The following is a 16,845-nucleotide window of genomic DNA, read 5'->3' on the forward strand; positions in this document are numbered from 1 at the left end:
CTGGTATGCTGCAGTCCATGGGGTCACAAGAGTTGGACACGACTGAGCGACTGAACTGAACTGAACTGAGGAGGTATCTAATGGTATCTCATTGTGAACATAATAACTAATGCTGTTGCACTGTCATTGGCTTGTTTGCCATCTGTATTTCTTTATATAGTCTAGATACAATTCCTTTATCAGATACATGGTTTGAAAATATTTTCTGCCATTATGTTGTTTTCTTATCATTCCCTTAACACTGTCATGCAAAGAACAGTTTTAATTTCTTCACTTCAGTTCAGTTGTTCAGTCATGTCTGACTCTTTGTGACCCCATGGACTGCAGCACGCCAGACTTCCCTGTTCGTTACCAACTCCTGGAGGTGGCTCAAACTCATATCCATCAAGTCAGTGATGCCATCCAACCATCTCATCCTCTGTCGTCCCCTTCTCCAACCTTCAGTCTTTCCCAGCATCAGGGTCTTTTCCAGTGAGTCAGTTCTTCGCATCAGGTGGCCAAACTATTGGAGCTTAAGCTTCAGCATCAGTCCTTCCAATGAATATTCAGGACTGATTTCCTTTAGGATTGACTGGTTTGATCTTGAAGTCCAAGGGACTCTCAAGAGTCTTCTCCAGCATCACAGTTCAAAAGCATCAATTCTTCAGCACTCAGCTTTTTTTACTATCCAACTCTCACATCCATACATGACTACTGGAAAATTCTCCACCTTTATGTTTTTTTGGTCAAAGTTGTTTAAATTATTGTAGATCATTTGCCTTTTCATATGAGTGTTAGAATTAGCTTGTCAAATTTCTACAAAGCAGAAGTCTGTTTGGATTTTGATTGTGATTGTATTGAACCTACAGATCAGTTTAGGAAAAATTATCATGTTAACAAAATGGAGTCTTCTGTTCCATGAACATGATGTCTTTCCATTTATTTATACTTTATTAAATTTCTATAAACAGTGTTTTGTAATTTCTAGTGTACAGCTTTTTATGCATTTTGTCATATTTATCTCTAAATATTTTACATATTTTGATGTTGCTGTAAACTGTTTTACAATTGTTTTAATCTACTTGTCTTACATCCTACAACCTTGCTAAATTCACTGATTTATTATGGTAACCTTTGGTCGATTTTACTGGATGGACCCTCTACATAAATGATTATGTTGCTTGCAAATAAAAGCATTTAAATTTTTTCTTTCTATTCTACATGTTTTAAATTTTAAAATACTGCTTTATTTCACTGGCTGGAAATTTGAGTGAAAGGTTAAATAGAAGTGGGGAGATCAGACACCTTGCTTTGTTACTGATCTTACAGAGGAAGTATTCAATCATACCCCATTAGGTATGATGTTAGTTTGAGGGTTTTTGTGGATGTTCTTTATCAGGTTGAGGAAGCTCCCTTTCATTCCTAGTTTTTTGATAGGCTTTATTAGGAATGGATATTGAATTTGGTCAGGTGCTTTTTTTGCTAGAATGATAGTGTGACTTTTACCTTTTAGTTTGTTTATATGTTTAGTTTGTTAACAAGTCTTGCATTCCTTGGGTAATTCTCACTTATGTTTTTTGTATATAAAATATATATATCTGTATATCTAATGATATAGCATATTCAAAAGCAGAGACATTATTTTGTCAACAAAGGTTCGTCTAGTCAAGGCTATGGTTTTTCCTGTGGTCATGTATGGATGTGAGAGTTGGACTGTGAAGAAGGCTGAGCGCCGAAGAATTGATGCTTTTGAACTGTGGTGTTGGAGAAGACTCTTGAGAGTCCCTTGGACTGCAAGGAGATCCAACCAGTCCATTCTGAAGGAGATCAGCCCTGGGATTTCTTTGGAGGGAATGATGCTGAAGCTGAAACTCCAGTACTTTGGCCACCTCATGAGAAGTGTTGACTCATTGGAAAAGACTCTGATACTGGGAGGGATTGGGGGCAGGAGGAGAAGGGGACGACAGAGGATGAGATGGCTGGATGGCATCACTGACTCGATGGACGTGAGTCTCAGTGAACTCCAGGAGTTGGTGATGGACAGGAAGGCCTGGCGTGCTGTGATTCATGGGGTTGCAAAGAGTCGGACATGACTGAGCGACTGATCTGATCTGACCTGAGTGATGTATACTGGGTTTCCCTGGTGGCTCAGTGGTAAAGAATCCACCTGCCAATGCAGGAGACACAGGTTCGATCCTTGGGTCTGGAAGATCCCCTGGAGAAGGAAATAGCAACCTACTCCAGTATTCTTGCCTGGGAAATCCTATGGACAGAGGAGCCCAGTGGGCTACAGTCCATGGGGTCACAAAAGAGTTGGACACAACTTAAGTGACTAAACAACAAAATGTTATATTATCTTTTTCATATATTGTTGGGTTTCAGTTTTTAATTTACTCAATAGCCTTGGTGGTGGTGGTGATGGTTTAGTCGCCAAGTCGTGTCCGACTCTTGCGACCCCGTGGACTGTAGCTCCTCTGTCCATGGGATTTTCCAGGCAAGGATACTGGAGTATCCTTATTTAAAGTATAAAATTTAATGGTTTTAATTATGGTACAGATTGGTACAACAATTATCATAATCTAATTTTAGAACGTTTCTCATGATCCTCCAAGGAAACCCTGGTTCCATTGGTCTCTGCTAGGGAACCTTCCCATCCACTATTAGAGCATCACTAATCTAATTATGTCTTATAGATTTGCCTACTCTGAACATTTTATATATGAAATCACATAATCTGTGTTTTTTTTGTGTGTATGACTCCTTGCACTTTTTATATTTTTTAAGGCTCACCTGTTTTGTAGTGTGTATCAGTAATATACTCCTTTTTATTTCCAAATAGTCTATTGTGTACGTATACCACATTTGTTTATCTAGACAAGTAATGAGAATTTGGGTTTCCATTTTTGGTTTTTACGATTAATGATGTTGTAAACATCTATGTACACATTTTTGTGTGGACACATGCTTTGTTTTATTTCTTTTGGATAGATACCTGGGAGTAGAATTGTTGTGACATGTGGTAACTCTGTGTTTAACATTTTGGAGAACTACAAACTGTTTTCCAAAGTGGATCCCACATTTTAAATTCACACTAGTAATGTATAAAGGTTTGATTTGATAAAGTTTGTTCAGAATGTATTCATCTGTGTTCATTGAGTGAGTGAGTGAAGTCTCTCAGTCGTGTCTGACTCTTTGGAGCCCCATGGACTGTAGCCCACCAGGCTTCTCCCTCCATGGGATTCTCCAAGCAAGAGTACTGGAGTGGGTTGCCATTTCCTTCTCCAGGGGATCTTCCCAACCCAGGGATTGAACCCATGTCTGTGTTCATTACAGATTATCCATAAGTTGTTTTCTTGCAGTGTCCTTCTTGTTATCAGGGCAATGATGGTCTTATTGATTTAGGAAGTATTCTCTTCTTCTTAGTTTTCTGGAAGAATGTGTAAGTTGGTATAATTTGTTCCTTAAATGTTTGGTAGAATTCATCAAGAAAGTCATCTAGATCTGCATTTTTCCTTCTGAGTAGGACTTTAATTATAAATTCATTTTATTTAATAGATATATGGCTATTCATTTTATCTATTTCTTCTTATGTGAATGTTATTAATTTATGTCTTTCAAGGGATTTGTGTATTTCATGTAATTTGAATTTCTTGGCATATATTTGTTCTATCTCAAAGAGCAAGGTTTTGGTGTCACTAATTATCACTTGTTTTTAGTATTTCATTGATTTCTACTCTTGTCCTTATTACTATATTTTTTCTTCTACTATGACTTTAATTTGTTCCTATTTTTCTAGTTTGTTAATGTGCAAAGCTTTTTTAAAAAATAATTTGAGACATTTTCCCTTTTATCAAGATAGGCATTTAATGCTCTATATCTCTTCCTACATATTTAGTTGCATCCCCTAAACTTTAATGTGTTCTCATTTTTATTCCGTTCAGTTCAAACCCTTTCTAATCCCTCTTTTGAAATCATCTTTGATCCATGGACTATTCAGTTGTTTACATTTCAAATATTTAGACATTTTCTAGAAATGTGTTTGTTCTTGAGTTCTTACAAAATTCCACTGTGGTCAGAGAACATACTTTTAAATTCATTGAAAGCATTTTAATGACCCAGAATATGATGTGCAGGTAACTGTTCTGTGTGCATCAGGAGAAAAATGTTTATTTTTCTGTTGTGTGGGGTGTTCTTTCGTTGTTGTTCAGTTGCTGTGTTGTGTTTGACTCTTTGCCACCGCATGGTCTGCAGCTTGCCAGGTATTCTAGTCCTTCACTATCTTGCGGAGTTTGCACAAACTCATGTCCATTGAGTCAGTGTTGCCATCCAACCATCTCATCTTCTGTCATTCTCTTCTCCTCCTGCCTTCAGTCTTTCCCAGCATCAGGGTCTTTTCCAATGAGTCAATTCTTCACCTCAGGTGGCCAAACTATTGGAGCTTCAGCTTTAGCATCAGTCCTGCCAATGTATATTCAGGGTTGATTTCCTTCAGGATTGACTGGTTTGATCTCCTTGCAGTCCAAGGGACTCTCAAGAGTCTTCTCCAATACCATAGTTCAAAGCATCAATTTTTCAGTGCTCAGCCTTCTTAATGGTCCAACTCTCACATCCATACATGACTACTGGAAAAACCACAACTTTTTATGGATTTTGTTGGCAAAGTAATGTCTTTGCTTTTTAATATGCTATCTAGATTGGTCATAGCTTTTCTTCCAAGGAGCAAGCATCTTTTAATTTCATGGCTGCAGTCACCATCTGCAGTGATTTTGGAGCCAAAGAAAGTAAAGACTGTCACTATTTCCATTGTTTCCCCATCTATTTGCCTTGAAGTGATGGTACTGGATGCCATGATCTTAGTTTTTTGAATGTTGAGTTTTAAGCCAGTTTTTTCACTCTCCTCTTTCACCTTCATCAAGAGGCTCTTTAGTTCCTCTGTTTTTCTGACATTAGGGTGGTATTATTTGCATATCTGAGATTATTGATATTTCTCCCAGAAATCTTGATTTCTGCTTGAGTTTCATCCAGCCCAGCATTTCACATGATGTACTCTGCATATAAGTTAAATAAGCAGGGTGCCAAAATACAGCCTTGATGTATTCCTTTCCCAATTTGAAACCAATCCATTGATCCATGTCTGGTTCTAACTGCTTCTTTATGTGTATACAGGTTTCCTCAAGAGGCAGTTAAGGTGGTCTGGAATTACCAACTCTTTAAGAATTTTTCACAGTTTGTTGTGGTCTACACAATCAAAGGAGTTAATGAAACAGATGTTTTTCTGAAATTCCCTTGCCTTTTCTATGATCTAGTGGATGTTGACAATTTGATGTCTGGTTCCTCTTGTGTTTTCCAAATCCAGCTTGTATAAGTACTGTTGAAGCCTGGCTTGAAGGATTTTGAGCATTACCTTGCAGTATGTGGGATCTTCATTTCCCCTCTAGGGATTGAACCCAGTTCCCCTGCATTGGGAGTGTGGACTTTTAGCCAGTGGACCACCAGGGAAGTCTCTTTAAGTATTCCACAAGTGTCAATTAAATCAAGCTTGTTAAATACATTGCGTACATCTTCTGTGCTTTACTGGTTTTCTGTTTAGTCATTCTGCTGACTGTTTCTGTGGATTGAGTTGTGTCCTCCCTAAACCCCAGTGTGATGGTATATGGAAATGAGGCTTTGGGAAGTAATTAGGCTTAGACAGCATCATGAGAGTGGAGCCCTCAAGATGAAATTAGCATCCTTTTAACAAGAGACACTAGAGAACTTTCTCTCTCTGCCACATAAGAACACAGCCAGAGGCAGCCATCTGCAAATTAGAAAGATAGCTCTCACTAGAATCTGACCTTCCTGACACATTAATCTCAGACTTCCAGCTCCCTGAACTGTGAGAAAATAATCAGTGTTCTGTAGCCATCTAGTTTATAATACTCAATTATGGGATCTCAATCTGATGAAGATAGTTATTGAGAGGGGTATTAAAATATTTGATCAAAATTAATTTCTATCTTCAGTTCTGTCAATATTTGTTTCTCATGTTTTAAGCTCTATTATTGGATGAATATATATAAATATAAAAGCTGAAATTTTAAAACTTCTAGAACAAGACATAGAAATAATTCTTTATGATCTTGGGCAGGAAAAGATTACTCAGGCCACAATAGTTGAATCAGAAAGGAAAATATTGACAATTTGGAATTCATCAAAAACTGATATTTGTTCTCTGTAAGATACTCAGAGGAAATAAAATGGGAAGCCACAGACTGGGAGAAAATATTCCAACCTATAAACCTGATAAAGAACATGCACCCATAATATATGAAGGACTGAATAGAAGACAAATTATCCAACTAATAAGGTGACAAAGTACATGAACAGACACTTTACAGAAGAAGATATGTGACTAGTTAATGAACAATGAAGATATGCTGAAAGTCCTTAGTCTTTAGGAAATGCAAATTAAACCACAATCAAATACCCTTGCACACCCAATGGAATGACTAAAATTAAAAGACTGACCACAGCAAGTGCTGATGAGAATGTGGAGGAACTGGAACTTGCAGACACTGCTGATGGGAATATAACGTGGTACAAGCTCTTTTAAAAACAGTTTGACATCTTATAAAGCTATTCAACTCACCAATCCCACTACTAGATATTTATCTGAGAGAAGTGAAAGCATATCTCCATTTGTGACTTGTACATCGAATAGTACAAGTCAATAGTACAAGTGGCATAGTAGTTTCCCAACACTGGAAAAATCTACCTGTCCAACAACAGGTGAGTAGATACATAAACTGTGGTACAAATATACTGAGAAATAGTTATCAGCAATAAAAAGAAGAAAGTTACTGATTCTCATAACCACAGATTAATCTTGAAATTATGCTGAATAAATAACGCCATACACAGAGTGTGCATACTGCATGATATCAGTGTTATGAAATCCTAGTAAAAGCAAAAAATAGGAAAAAGAAAACACATCATGTTTTCTGAGACTGTATGGGGAGAGATACGGATTGCAGAGGAGCACAAAAGTGCTTTTTGGAGTGATAGAAATTATTTGTATTTTAATTGAAATAATTATATTCATATATATCAAACTCATCGGTTCATTTCAGTCACTCAGTTGTGTCTGACTCTTTGTTTTTTTAATTTAAATTTATTTATTTTAATTAGAGGCTAATTACTTTACAATATTGTATTGGTTTTGCCATACATCAACATGAATCTGCCATGGGTGTACACGTGTTCCCCATCCTGAACCCCCCTCTCACCTCCCTCCCCGTATCAGCCCTCTGGGTCATCCCAGTGCACCAGCCCCAAGCATCCTGTATCTTGCATCGAAATTGGACTGGCGATTTGTTTCTTATATGATATTATACATGTTTCAATGTCATTCTGCCCAATCATCCCACCCTCTCCCTCTCCCACAGAGTCCAAAAGACTGTTCTATATATCTGTGTCTCTTTTGCTGTCTCGCATACAGGGTTATCGTTACCATCTTTCTAAATTCCATGCATTAGTATACTGTATTGGTGTTTTTCTTTCTGGCTTACTTCACTCTGTATAATGGTCTCCAGTTTCATCCACCTCATTAGAACTGATTCAAATGTATTTTTTTTAGTGGCTGAGTAATGCTCCATTGTGTATATGTACCACAGCTTTCTTACCCATTCATCTGCTGATGGACATCTAAGTTGCTTCCATGTCCTGGCTATTAAAACAGTGCTGCGATGAACATTGGGGTACACGTGTCTCTTTTAATTCTGGTTTCCTCGGTGTGTATGCCCAGCAGTGGGATTGCTGGGTCGTAAGGCAGTTCTATTTCCAGTTTTTTAAGGAATCTCCACACTGTTCTCCATAGTGGCTGTACTAGTTTGCATTCCCACCAACCGTGTAAGAGGGTTCCCTTTTCTCCATACTCTCTCCAGCATTTATTGCTTGTAGACTTTTGGATTGCAGCCATTCTGACTGGCATGAAATGGTACCTCATAGTGGTTTTGATTTGCATTTCTCTGATAATGAGTGATGTTGAGCATCTTTTCATGTGTTTGTTAGCCATCTGTATGTCTTCTTTGGAGAAATGTCTGTTTAGTTCTTTGGTCCATTTTTTGATTGGGTTGTTTATTTTTCTGGAATTGAGCTGCAGGCGTTGCTTGTATATTTTTGAGATTAGTTGTTTGTCAGTTGCTTCATTTGCTATTATTTTCTCCCATTCAGAAGGCTGTCTTTTCACCTTGCTTATAGTTTCCTTTGTTGTGCAGAAGCTTTTAATTTTAGTTAGGTCCCATTTGTTTATTTTTGCTTTTATTTCCAATATCCTGGAAGGTAGGTCATAGAGGATCCCGCTGTGATGTATGTCAGAGAGTGTTTTGCCTATGTTCTCCTCTAGGAGTTTTATAGTTTCTGGTCTTGTGTTTAGATCTTTAATCCATTTTGAGTTTATTTTTGTGTATGGTGTTAGAAAGTGTTCTAGTTGCATTCTTTTACAAGTGGTTGACCAGTTTTCCCAGGACCACTTGTTAAAGAGATTGTATTTTCTCCATTGTATATTCTTGCCTCCTTTGTCAAAGATAAGGTGTCCATATGTGCGTGGATTTATCTCTGGGCTTTCTATTTTGCTCCATTGATCTATATTTCTGTCTTTGTGCCAGTACCATGCTGTCTTAATGACTGTGGCCTTTGTAATAGAGACTGAAGTCAGGCAGGTTGATTCCTCCAGTTCCATTCTTCTTTCTCAAGATTGCTTTGGCTATTCAAGGTTTTTTGTATTTCCATACAAATTGTGAAATTATTTGTTCTAGCTCTGTGAAGAATACCATTGGTAGCTTGATAGGGATTGCATTGAATCTATAGATTGCTTGGGTAGTATACTCATTTTCACTATATTGATTCTTCCAATCCATGAACATGGTATATTTCTCCATCCATTAGTGTCCTCTTTGATTTCTTTCACCAGTGTTTTATAGTTTTCTATATATAAGTCTTTAGTTTCTTTAGGTAGATATATTCCTAAGTATTTTATTCTTTCCGTTGCAATGGTGAATGGAATTGTTTCCTTAATTTCTCTTTCTATTTTCTCATTATTAGTGTATAGGAATGCAAGGGATTTCTGTGTGTTGACTTTATATCCTGCAACTTTACTATATTCATTGATTAGTTCTAGTAATTTTCTGGTGGAGTCTTTAGGGTTTTCTATGTAGAGGATCATGTCATCTGCAAACAGTGAGAGTTTTACTTCTTCTTTTCCAATTTGGATTCCTTTTATTTCTGTTTCTGCTCTGATTGCTGTGGCCAAAACTTCCAAAACTATGTTGAATAGTAGTTGTGAGAGTGGCACCCTTGTCTTGTTCCTGACTTTAGGGGAAATGCTTTCAATTTTTCACCATTGAGGATAATATTTGCTGTGGGTTTGTCATATATAGCTTTTATTATGTTGAGGTATGTTCCTTCTATTCCTGCTTTCTGGAGAGTTTTTATCATAAATGGATGTTGAATTTTGTCAAAGGCTTTCTCTGCATCTATTGAGATGATCATATGGCTTTTATTTTTCAACTTGTTAATGTGGTGTATTACACTGATTGATTTGCAGATATTGAAGAATGCTTGCATCCCTGGGATAAAGCCCACTTGGTCATGATGTATGATCTTTTAAATGTGTTTTTGGATTCTGATTGCTAGAATTTTGTTAAGGATTTTTGCATCTATGTTCATCAGTGATATTAGCCTGTAGTTTTCTTTTTTTGTGGCATCTTTGTCAGGTTTTGGTATTAGGGTGATGGTGGCCTCATAGAATGAGTTTGGAAGTTTACCTTCCTCTGCAATTTTCTAGGAAGAGTTTGAGTAGGATAGGTGTTAGCTCTTCTCTAAATTTTTGGTAGAATTCAGCTGTGAAGCCAACTGGACCTGGGCTTTTGTTTGCTGGAAGATTTCTGATTACAGTTTCAATTTCCATGCTTGTGATGGGTCTGTTAAGATTTTCTATTTCATCCTGGTTCAGTTTTGGAAAGTTGTACTTTTCTAAGAATTTGTTCATTTCTTCCAAGTTGTCTATTTTATTGGCATATAATTGCTGATAGTAGTCTCTTATGATCCTTTGTATTTCTGCATTGTCTGTTGTGATCTCTCCATTTTCATTTCTTATTTTAATTGATTTGATTTTTCTCCCTTTGTTTCTTAATGAGTCTGGCTAATGGTTTGTCAATTTTATTTATCCTTTCAAAGAGCCAGCTTTTGGCTTTGTTGATTTTTGCTATGGTCTCTTTTGTTTCTTTTGCATTTATTTCTGCCCTAAGTTTTAAGATTTCTTTCCTTCTACTAACCCTGGGGTTCTTAATTTCTTCCCTTTCTAGTTGCTTTAGGTTGCTGCTGCTACTGCTAAGTCACTTCAGTTGTGTCCGACTTTGTGCGACCCCATAGATGGCAGCCCACCAGGCTCCCCTGTCCCTGGGATTCTCCAGGCAAGAACACTGGAGTGGGTTGCCATTTCCTTCTCCAATGCATGAAAGTGAAAAGTTAAAGTGAAGTCGCTCAGTCGTATCCAACTCTTAGCGACCCCATGGACTGGAGCCTACCAGGCTCCTCCATCCATGGGATTTTCCAGGCAAGAGTACTGGAGTAGGGTGCCATTGCCTTCTCCAACTTTAGGTGTAGAGTTAGGTTATTTATTTGACTTTTTTCTTGTTTTCTGAGGTATGCTTATATTGCTATGATCTTTCCCCTTAGCACTGCTTTTACAGTGTCCCACAGGTTTTGGGTTGTTGTGTTTAATTTTCATTTCTTCTGTGATTTGTTGGTTATTCAGCAGCATGTTGTTCAGCCTCCATATGTTGGAAGTTTTAATAGTTTTTCTCCCATAATTGAGATCTAATCTTACTGCATTGTGGTGACTCTTTTTGACCCAGTGAACTGCAGCACGCCAGGCTTTCCTGTCTATCACAAACTCCCAGAGCTTTTTCAGACTCATATCCATTGAGTCAGTGATGCCATCCAACCATCTTATCCTCTGTCATCCCCTTTTCCTCCTGCCCTCAATCTTTCCCAGCATCAGGGTCTTTTCAAATGAGTCAGTTCTTCACATCAGGTGGCCAGAGTATTGGAGCTTCAGCTTCAGCATCAGTCCTTTCAATGAATATTCAGGACTGATTTCCCTTAGGATTGACTGGTTTGATATTGCAGTCCAAGGTACTCTCAAGAGTCTTCTTCAACACCACAGTTCAAAAGCATCAATTCTTTGGTGCTCAGCCTTCTTATGGTCCAACTCTCACATCCATACATGACTACTGGAAAAACCATAGCCTTGACTATACAAATCTTTGTTGGCAAAGTAATGTCTCTGCTTTTTAATATGCTGTCTAGGTTGGTCATAGCTTTTCTTCCAAAGAGCAAGCATCTTTTAATTTTATGACTGCATTCACCATCTGCAGTGATTTTGGAGCCCAAGAAAATAAAGGTTTTCACTATTTCCGTTGTTTCCCCATCTATTTGCCATGAAGTGATGGGACTGGATGCCATATCTTAGTTTTCTGAGAGTTGAGCTTTAAGCCAACTTCTTCACTCTCCTCAAGAGGCTCTTTAGTTTCTCTTCACTTTCTGCCATAAGGGTGATATCATCTGCGTAACTGAGATTATTGATGTTTCTCCTGGCAAGCTTGATTCCAGCTTATGCTTCATCCAGCCTGGCATTTCACGTGTTGTACTCTGCATATAGTTAAATAAGCAGGGTAACAATATACAGCCTTGACATGCTCCTTTCCCAATTTGGAACCAGTCTGTTGTTCCATGTCTGGTTGTAAATGTTTCTTCTTGGCCTGCATACAGATTTCTCAGGAGGCAAGTAAGGTGATCTGGTATTCCCATCTCTTTAAGAGTTTTCCACAGTTTGTAAAACTGTATAATTAACATGGTAACATTTTGTTTTATATGAATTAAAGGTCAACAAAGTTGGTTAGAAGGAAAAATTAGAGGAGGATTTTGAAATGGGTTTGAAACTCTGACCTCAGTGGCAGGGTACCAGTAATGGTACTGGTGTCACAGAGGTGGCAGGATAAGGCTGGTTCTACCAGTGGGAGGGAGAACCCCAAAGTGGTTTCAGCTGCCACTCCAGGAAGGCATTGCCTGAGGTGAAGAAGCATTTCTAATGTGCTGTTCACCTAGGAATAGGGAACAGACAGGATATTAACAGGAAGGAAATAATGAGCAATTGCCATCTCCCTCCTTCAGTCGTGCATTGTCCCTCTAGTGTACCCCAGAGCAGAAGTTTGGTTGTAATTCCAATCCCAGCAGGGTGGTTTTGGAGCTGAGAAACAACAGCTTAATAATTGGCACACCTGCTATGTGGCAAGCAGTGTGCTGAGCTTTATGGGTGGACAAGGGTGGAGAGGCTTGTGTTTGCCTTCAAGGAGTTTTCAGTTTCATCGGGCAGATAAAGCATGTGTAACAAGACAAAAATTGAGATCTCACTGTTTCGAGAGTATGAAAACAAAATGCCGTGGGTGGTCAGAAGGAGGATGAATCACTTATAGATGGGGTTTGAAGAAACTTCTTTGGGAGAAGTATTTTACCTAGTTATCACTTATTCTTTAGTCCTCTAAAAGGCGTGTTCTTTTCCGGACTTCCCCAATTCCCAAAACAAATGGATATTTTTTTCATATTGTGTTTCCATAAAGTTCATACCTAACACCTTTTGAACACTTATGGACCAGACATGCACAGGCATAAGCTCCAACAAGGTATTATTGCTTTTGGTCTTTACAGTATCCCTCTGAAATTGATCCTATTATGCCTCTTTGGATCAAGGAAGAAGCCGAGTATAAATAACTTGCTTTATTGGTTGTAAAAGTGCCCCAGATTCTGATAGTAAATGTGTCCTAGATTCTGATCTAGGTGATCTGACCCAGAACTTGTGCACAGACCCATCACATCTGACTGCTTTTCTAATAACGTCTATTTACATTTTCATTAAAGAACTTGACTATATGGTTATTATTTATACATAGCTCTATCTCCTTTGGGTTAGTCTCATAAGATATTATTCAACTTTGCAAACAGTCTTTGACCCAGTGTTCGGTCCTAGTGGTTTCTCAATGAATGTTTTCTGAGTGAATGAATATGGCTGCTTTCATAGTACTTGGCACTGTAGGAGGGAAACTACATAGTGGTTGCTGCTAGGAGATTCAAAAATCAGGGGTGTGTGTGTGTAGCATGCATGTTCAACCAGAACAACAGAAATCATTAAATATTTAGAACAGAGGGAATTTAATGCCAAGACTTGGTTACATAGGTTTTGGAGGGGCTAGGAAGTCAAAGGATAGGAAACCCTTCCTGGGAAGAAGGGCCATGTGGAGGAGGCGGCGTCTGAAACCATGGCAGACCTGTGTGGAGGGGCCTCCCTGCTGGACATGCAGCCTGAGGCAGAGAGGGAGGATGATGTCTACCCTGCTTTTCTTTTTTCTTACCTTCTAATCTCTTTCCATTACCTGGTACTGACTTTCACAGGTGTCTGGAAACAGCCTGTAAGAATCAGTGTGCATGTTATACAGAGCAGAGCAGATGAGAGGTTAGGACTAGATCTGAGGCCAGACAAATCCAGGAGTGGCACACAGAGTGGGTTTTGGCATCAGCAAAATGTGGGTTGAAATTGTGGTAGACCATAAAAGTGATCTCTCTAGAGGTACAGTCACAGTCTTTCTTTCTCTCCTCTGAACTTGAACTGGGCCGGTTTTGAGCCTGGGTTTAATCAATGGAGAGTAGGAAATGGAATGTAAGCAGAGGATTGAAAAGGTTATGCACTTTTGGACTTGCCTTTTCTTGCAGTTTGTAGATCTCTGGGGCTGCCAGGTGAATGAGCCTGAACTAGCCTTTGGATAATGGGAAGCTGCATGAATGAGAACCCAGGTCCTCTACCAGCTCCCAGCTGACCCAACAGCTGACCCAGCAGCCAGCTGTAGACACATCAGTGAGGCCCAGCTGAAATCTCTTGAGCTCAGTCCAAATCTCTGACCTATATTCTATGAACTAAATGAATGATTGTTATTTTGAGTCACTAAGTTTTGGAGTAGTTTGTTATGCAGCAAAGCTAACTGGTAGATAATCCCAGTTCTTCTACTTATTCGCTATATGACTGTGTGCAGATTGCTTCATCTTGGAGCCTTACTTTCTTTCTTTGTTACATGGTGATAATAACAACACTTATATCACAGGACAGCTGGGAAGATTTAATGGAAAAAATGCATGTAAAATGGAGGCATAGTGCTGGGCACACTGTGAGTGTTCAATAAACTAATTTTTATGAGGAAGACCTCAGGCCTTTTGTAGCCTGTCTGCTTTATCTAACTGTTGACTCTGTGTGGGAAAACGATGAGGTTATTGCTTAACACGACATGGCTTGATACAAATGTTTTATTAAGAAGCTGTCTTAATTTCCTGCTGGCATGAGGCAAATGAAGAGGGCATGTATTTTGTTAATTAAAAATGTAAAAGTACATAATTTCTGTTTTTGGCATAAGTGTATATGTAAGTCTCCAAAGCTAAACCTCTGAAATGGAGTATTCACAAAGGTGTGGCTTGAATAACAACTGTGATTCACACAAAATGTACATTTGCGTTAGAGATGTTGTGGATAAGATTATATCAAGAAGTTCAGGGTAATAAATTGCTGAAACTCATTAATTCACATAAAATCGATGTGCTTTGCCATATTCCAGATGCTTGATTGCAATTCTTTAATATAATGAGTTGCCAATTCCTTTCTCTAGAGAAGGATTGACAGATTGTAATGCAATCTGTTGGTGTTCTTTGATGGTGATTCTCAGTCGCTGCCACCACTGCTAAAGAGTTGGAATCCTAAACACAGAGGCTTTGCTGAGGGAACTGTATGTCAGTGCTGGGTATTACAGCCATTCCCATTGATATTAAGAAATATAGATTATCAGCTAGATTGAGGAGCTTCAAAAAAGAGCAGAAGCTGGCTAAGAATATCACACAGAGGAGCCAACAATTAAATTGCAGTGTGTGCTTTACAGAACAAGATGTCGTCACAGGAGACAAAGGAAAGCTGATAAAAATGAATTATAGGGAGATTAAAAGACCATAAAACCTCTAGGTTTTTGAAGCTTGTATCTTTAAGTCTTTGGACAGAGATGAGGCTGGGGAGAAGAGGTTTGGTGTGGCTAGGAAGGTAAGATTACCTTTGAGAAAGCTTGCAAAGGGAGGAATAAGCTCACAGGTCATAATGCTATTGATTTCTGGTTAGTAAATATAGATGCTTTCAGTTGATTTTTAGATGTTTATAGCCAGAATTATGGTACAGTGGTTAAGATTTGAAATCAGATGGCCTGTGTTCAAATCCATCATAGCTGTGGAGTTTGGAGAAAATTAGTTTACCTTTTTAAGCCTTATGTATAAAACAGAGATAATAGTAATATTTCCTTCATATGCTTCTTTTGAGGATAAAATGAGATAAAGCACAGAAAATGCTTAGAATAGTGCCTGCCAAATAGTTAGTACCCCAACAAATATTAGTTATTGGAGAAAATTTGGAAAGACAGGAAAGAAAATAAATAAGGAAAATATTGCCTATCACCAGGAAGCAACTACCATTAATATTTTGATGTATTTGAGGCATTCCAGTGTTCTTGCCTGGAAAATTCATGGACAGAGGAGTTACAGTCCATGGGGTTGCGAAGAGTCTGACAGGACAGAGTGACAAACACTTTCACTTTCATTTGGAACTCATGTCTTTTTATTGAGGGCATTGGTAACTCATCCAAACTCAGAGGACTGGCATCTCTATTATTTAGCAGAGAGAAAATGGAAAATGAGATCAGTTAAATTCAAATGAAATCAGTTTGTGTATATAGCAGGTAGGGTTTTAAAAGAAGTCTATATTCAGAAGATTCATTGGGAATGAAGAATAGTTTTTTAAGTTCATGTAAAAACTGGTTTTGGATGTCTGTCATATTGTAAAATGTGAAGAGTTTGATAATATCCAGCGTGGGTGAGAATGTGGGGAGAAGTTTGTATTTAAACAGTGCTTTTGAGAGTGCAAATTGATGTAGCTTTTTGGGAGAACTCTTTGGCAATGTCTAATTACATTTTTAAATGTATTAATAGATACTCTTAAGACCCAGCAACATCATGCTTGAATCTCTTCAAAATGGGGCATGTTAAAAAATATTCATTAAAAATTAGAAATAGTCTGTCTATTAAAAATGAGTAGAAATGATAAATAATGAATTTCTGTATTATGGAGAATAGCCATATATGCAGATGATACCACCCTTATGGCAGAAAGCAAAGAGGAACTAAAGAGACTCTTAATGAAAGTGAAAGAGGAGAGTGAAAAAGTTGGCTTAAAACTCAACGTTCAAAAAAAAACCACAAAGATCATGGCATCTGGTCCCATCACTTCATGGCAAATAGATGGGGAAATAGTGGAAACAGTGACAGCCTTTATTTTCTTGGGCTCCAAAATCACTGCAGATGGAAACTGCAGCCATGAAATTAAAAGATGCTTGCTTCTTGGAAGAAAAGCTATGACCAACCTAGACAGCATATTATAAAACAGAGACATTACTTTGCTGACAAAAGTCCATCTAGTCAAAGATAAGGTTTTCCAGTAGTCATGTATGGATGTGAGAGTTGAAGGCTGAATGCTGAAGAATTGATGCTTTTGAACTGTGGTATTGGAGAAGACTCTTGAGAGTCCTTTGGACTGCAAGATCAAACAAGTCAATCCTAAAGGAAATCAGTCCTGAATGTTCATTGGAAGGACTGATGCTGAAGCTGAAACTCCAATACTTTGGCCACCTGATGTGAAGAACTGACTCATTTGAAAATACCCTGATGCTGGGAAAGATTGAAGGCAGGAGGAGA

The sequence above is a fragment of the Bison bison genome, unplaced genomic scaffold, assembly GCF_000754665.1.
Source record: "Bison bison bison isolate TAMUID 2011002044 unplaced genomic scaffold, Bison_UMD1.0 scf7180017864464, whole genome shotgun sequence".
Lineage (NCBI taxonomy): Eukaryota > Metazoa > Chordata > Mammalia > Artiodactyla > Bovidae > Bison > Bison bison.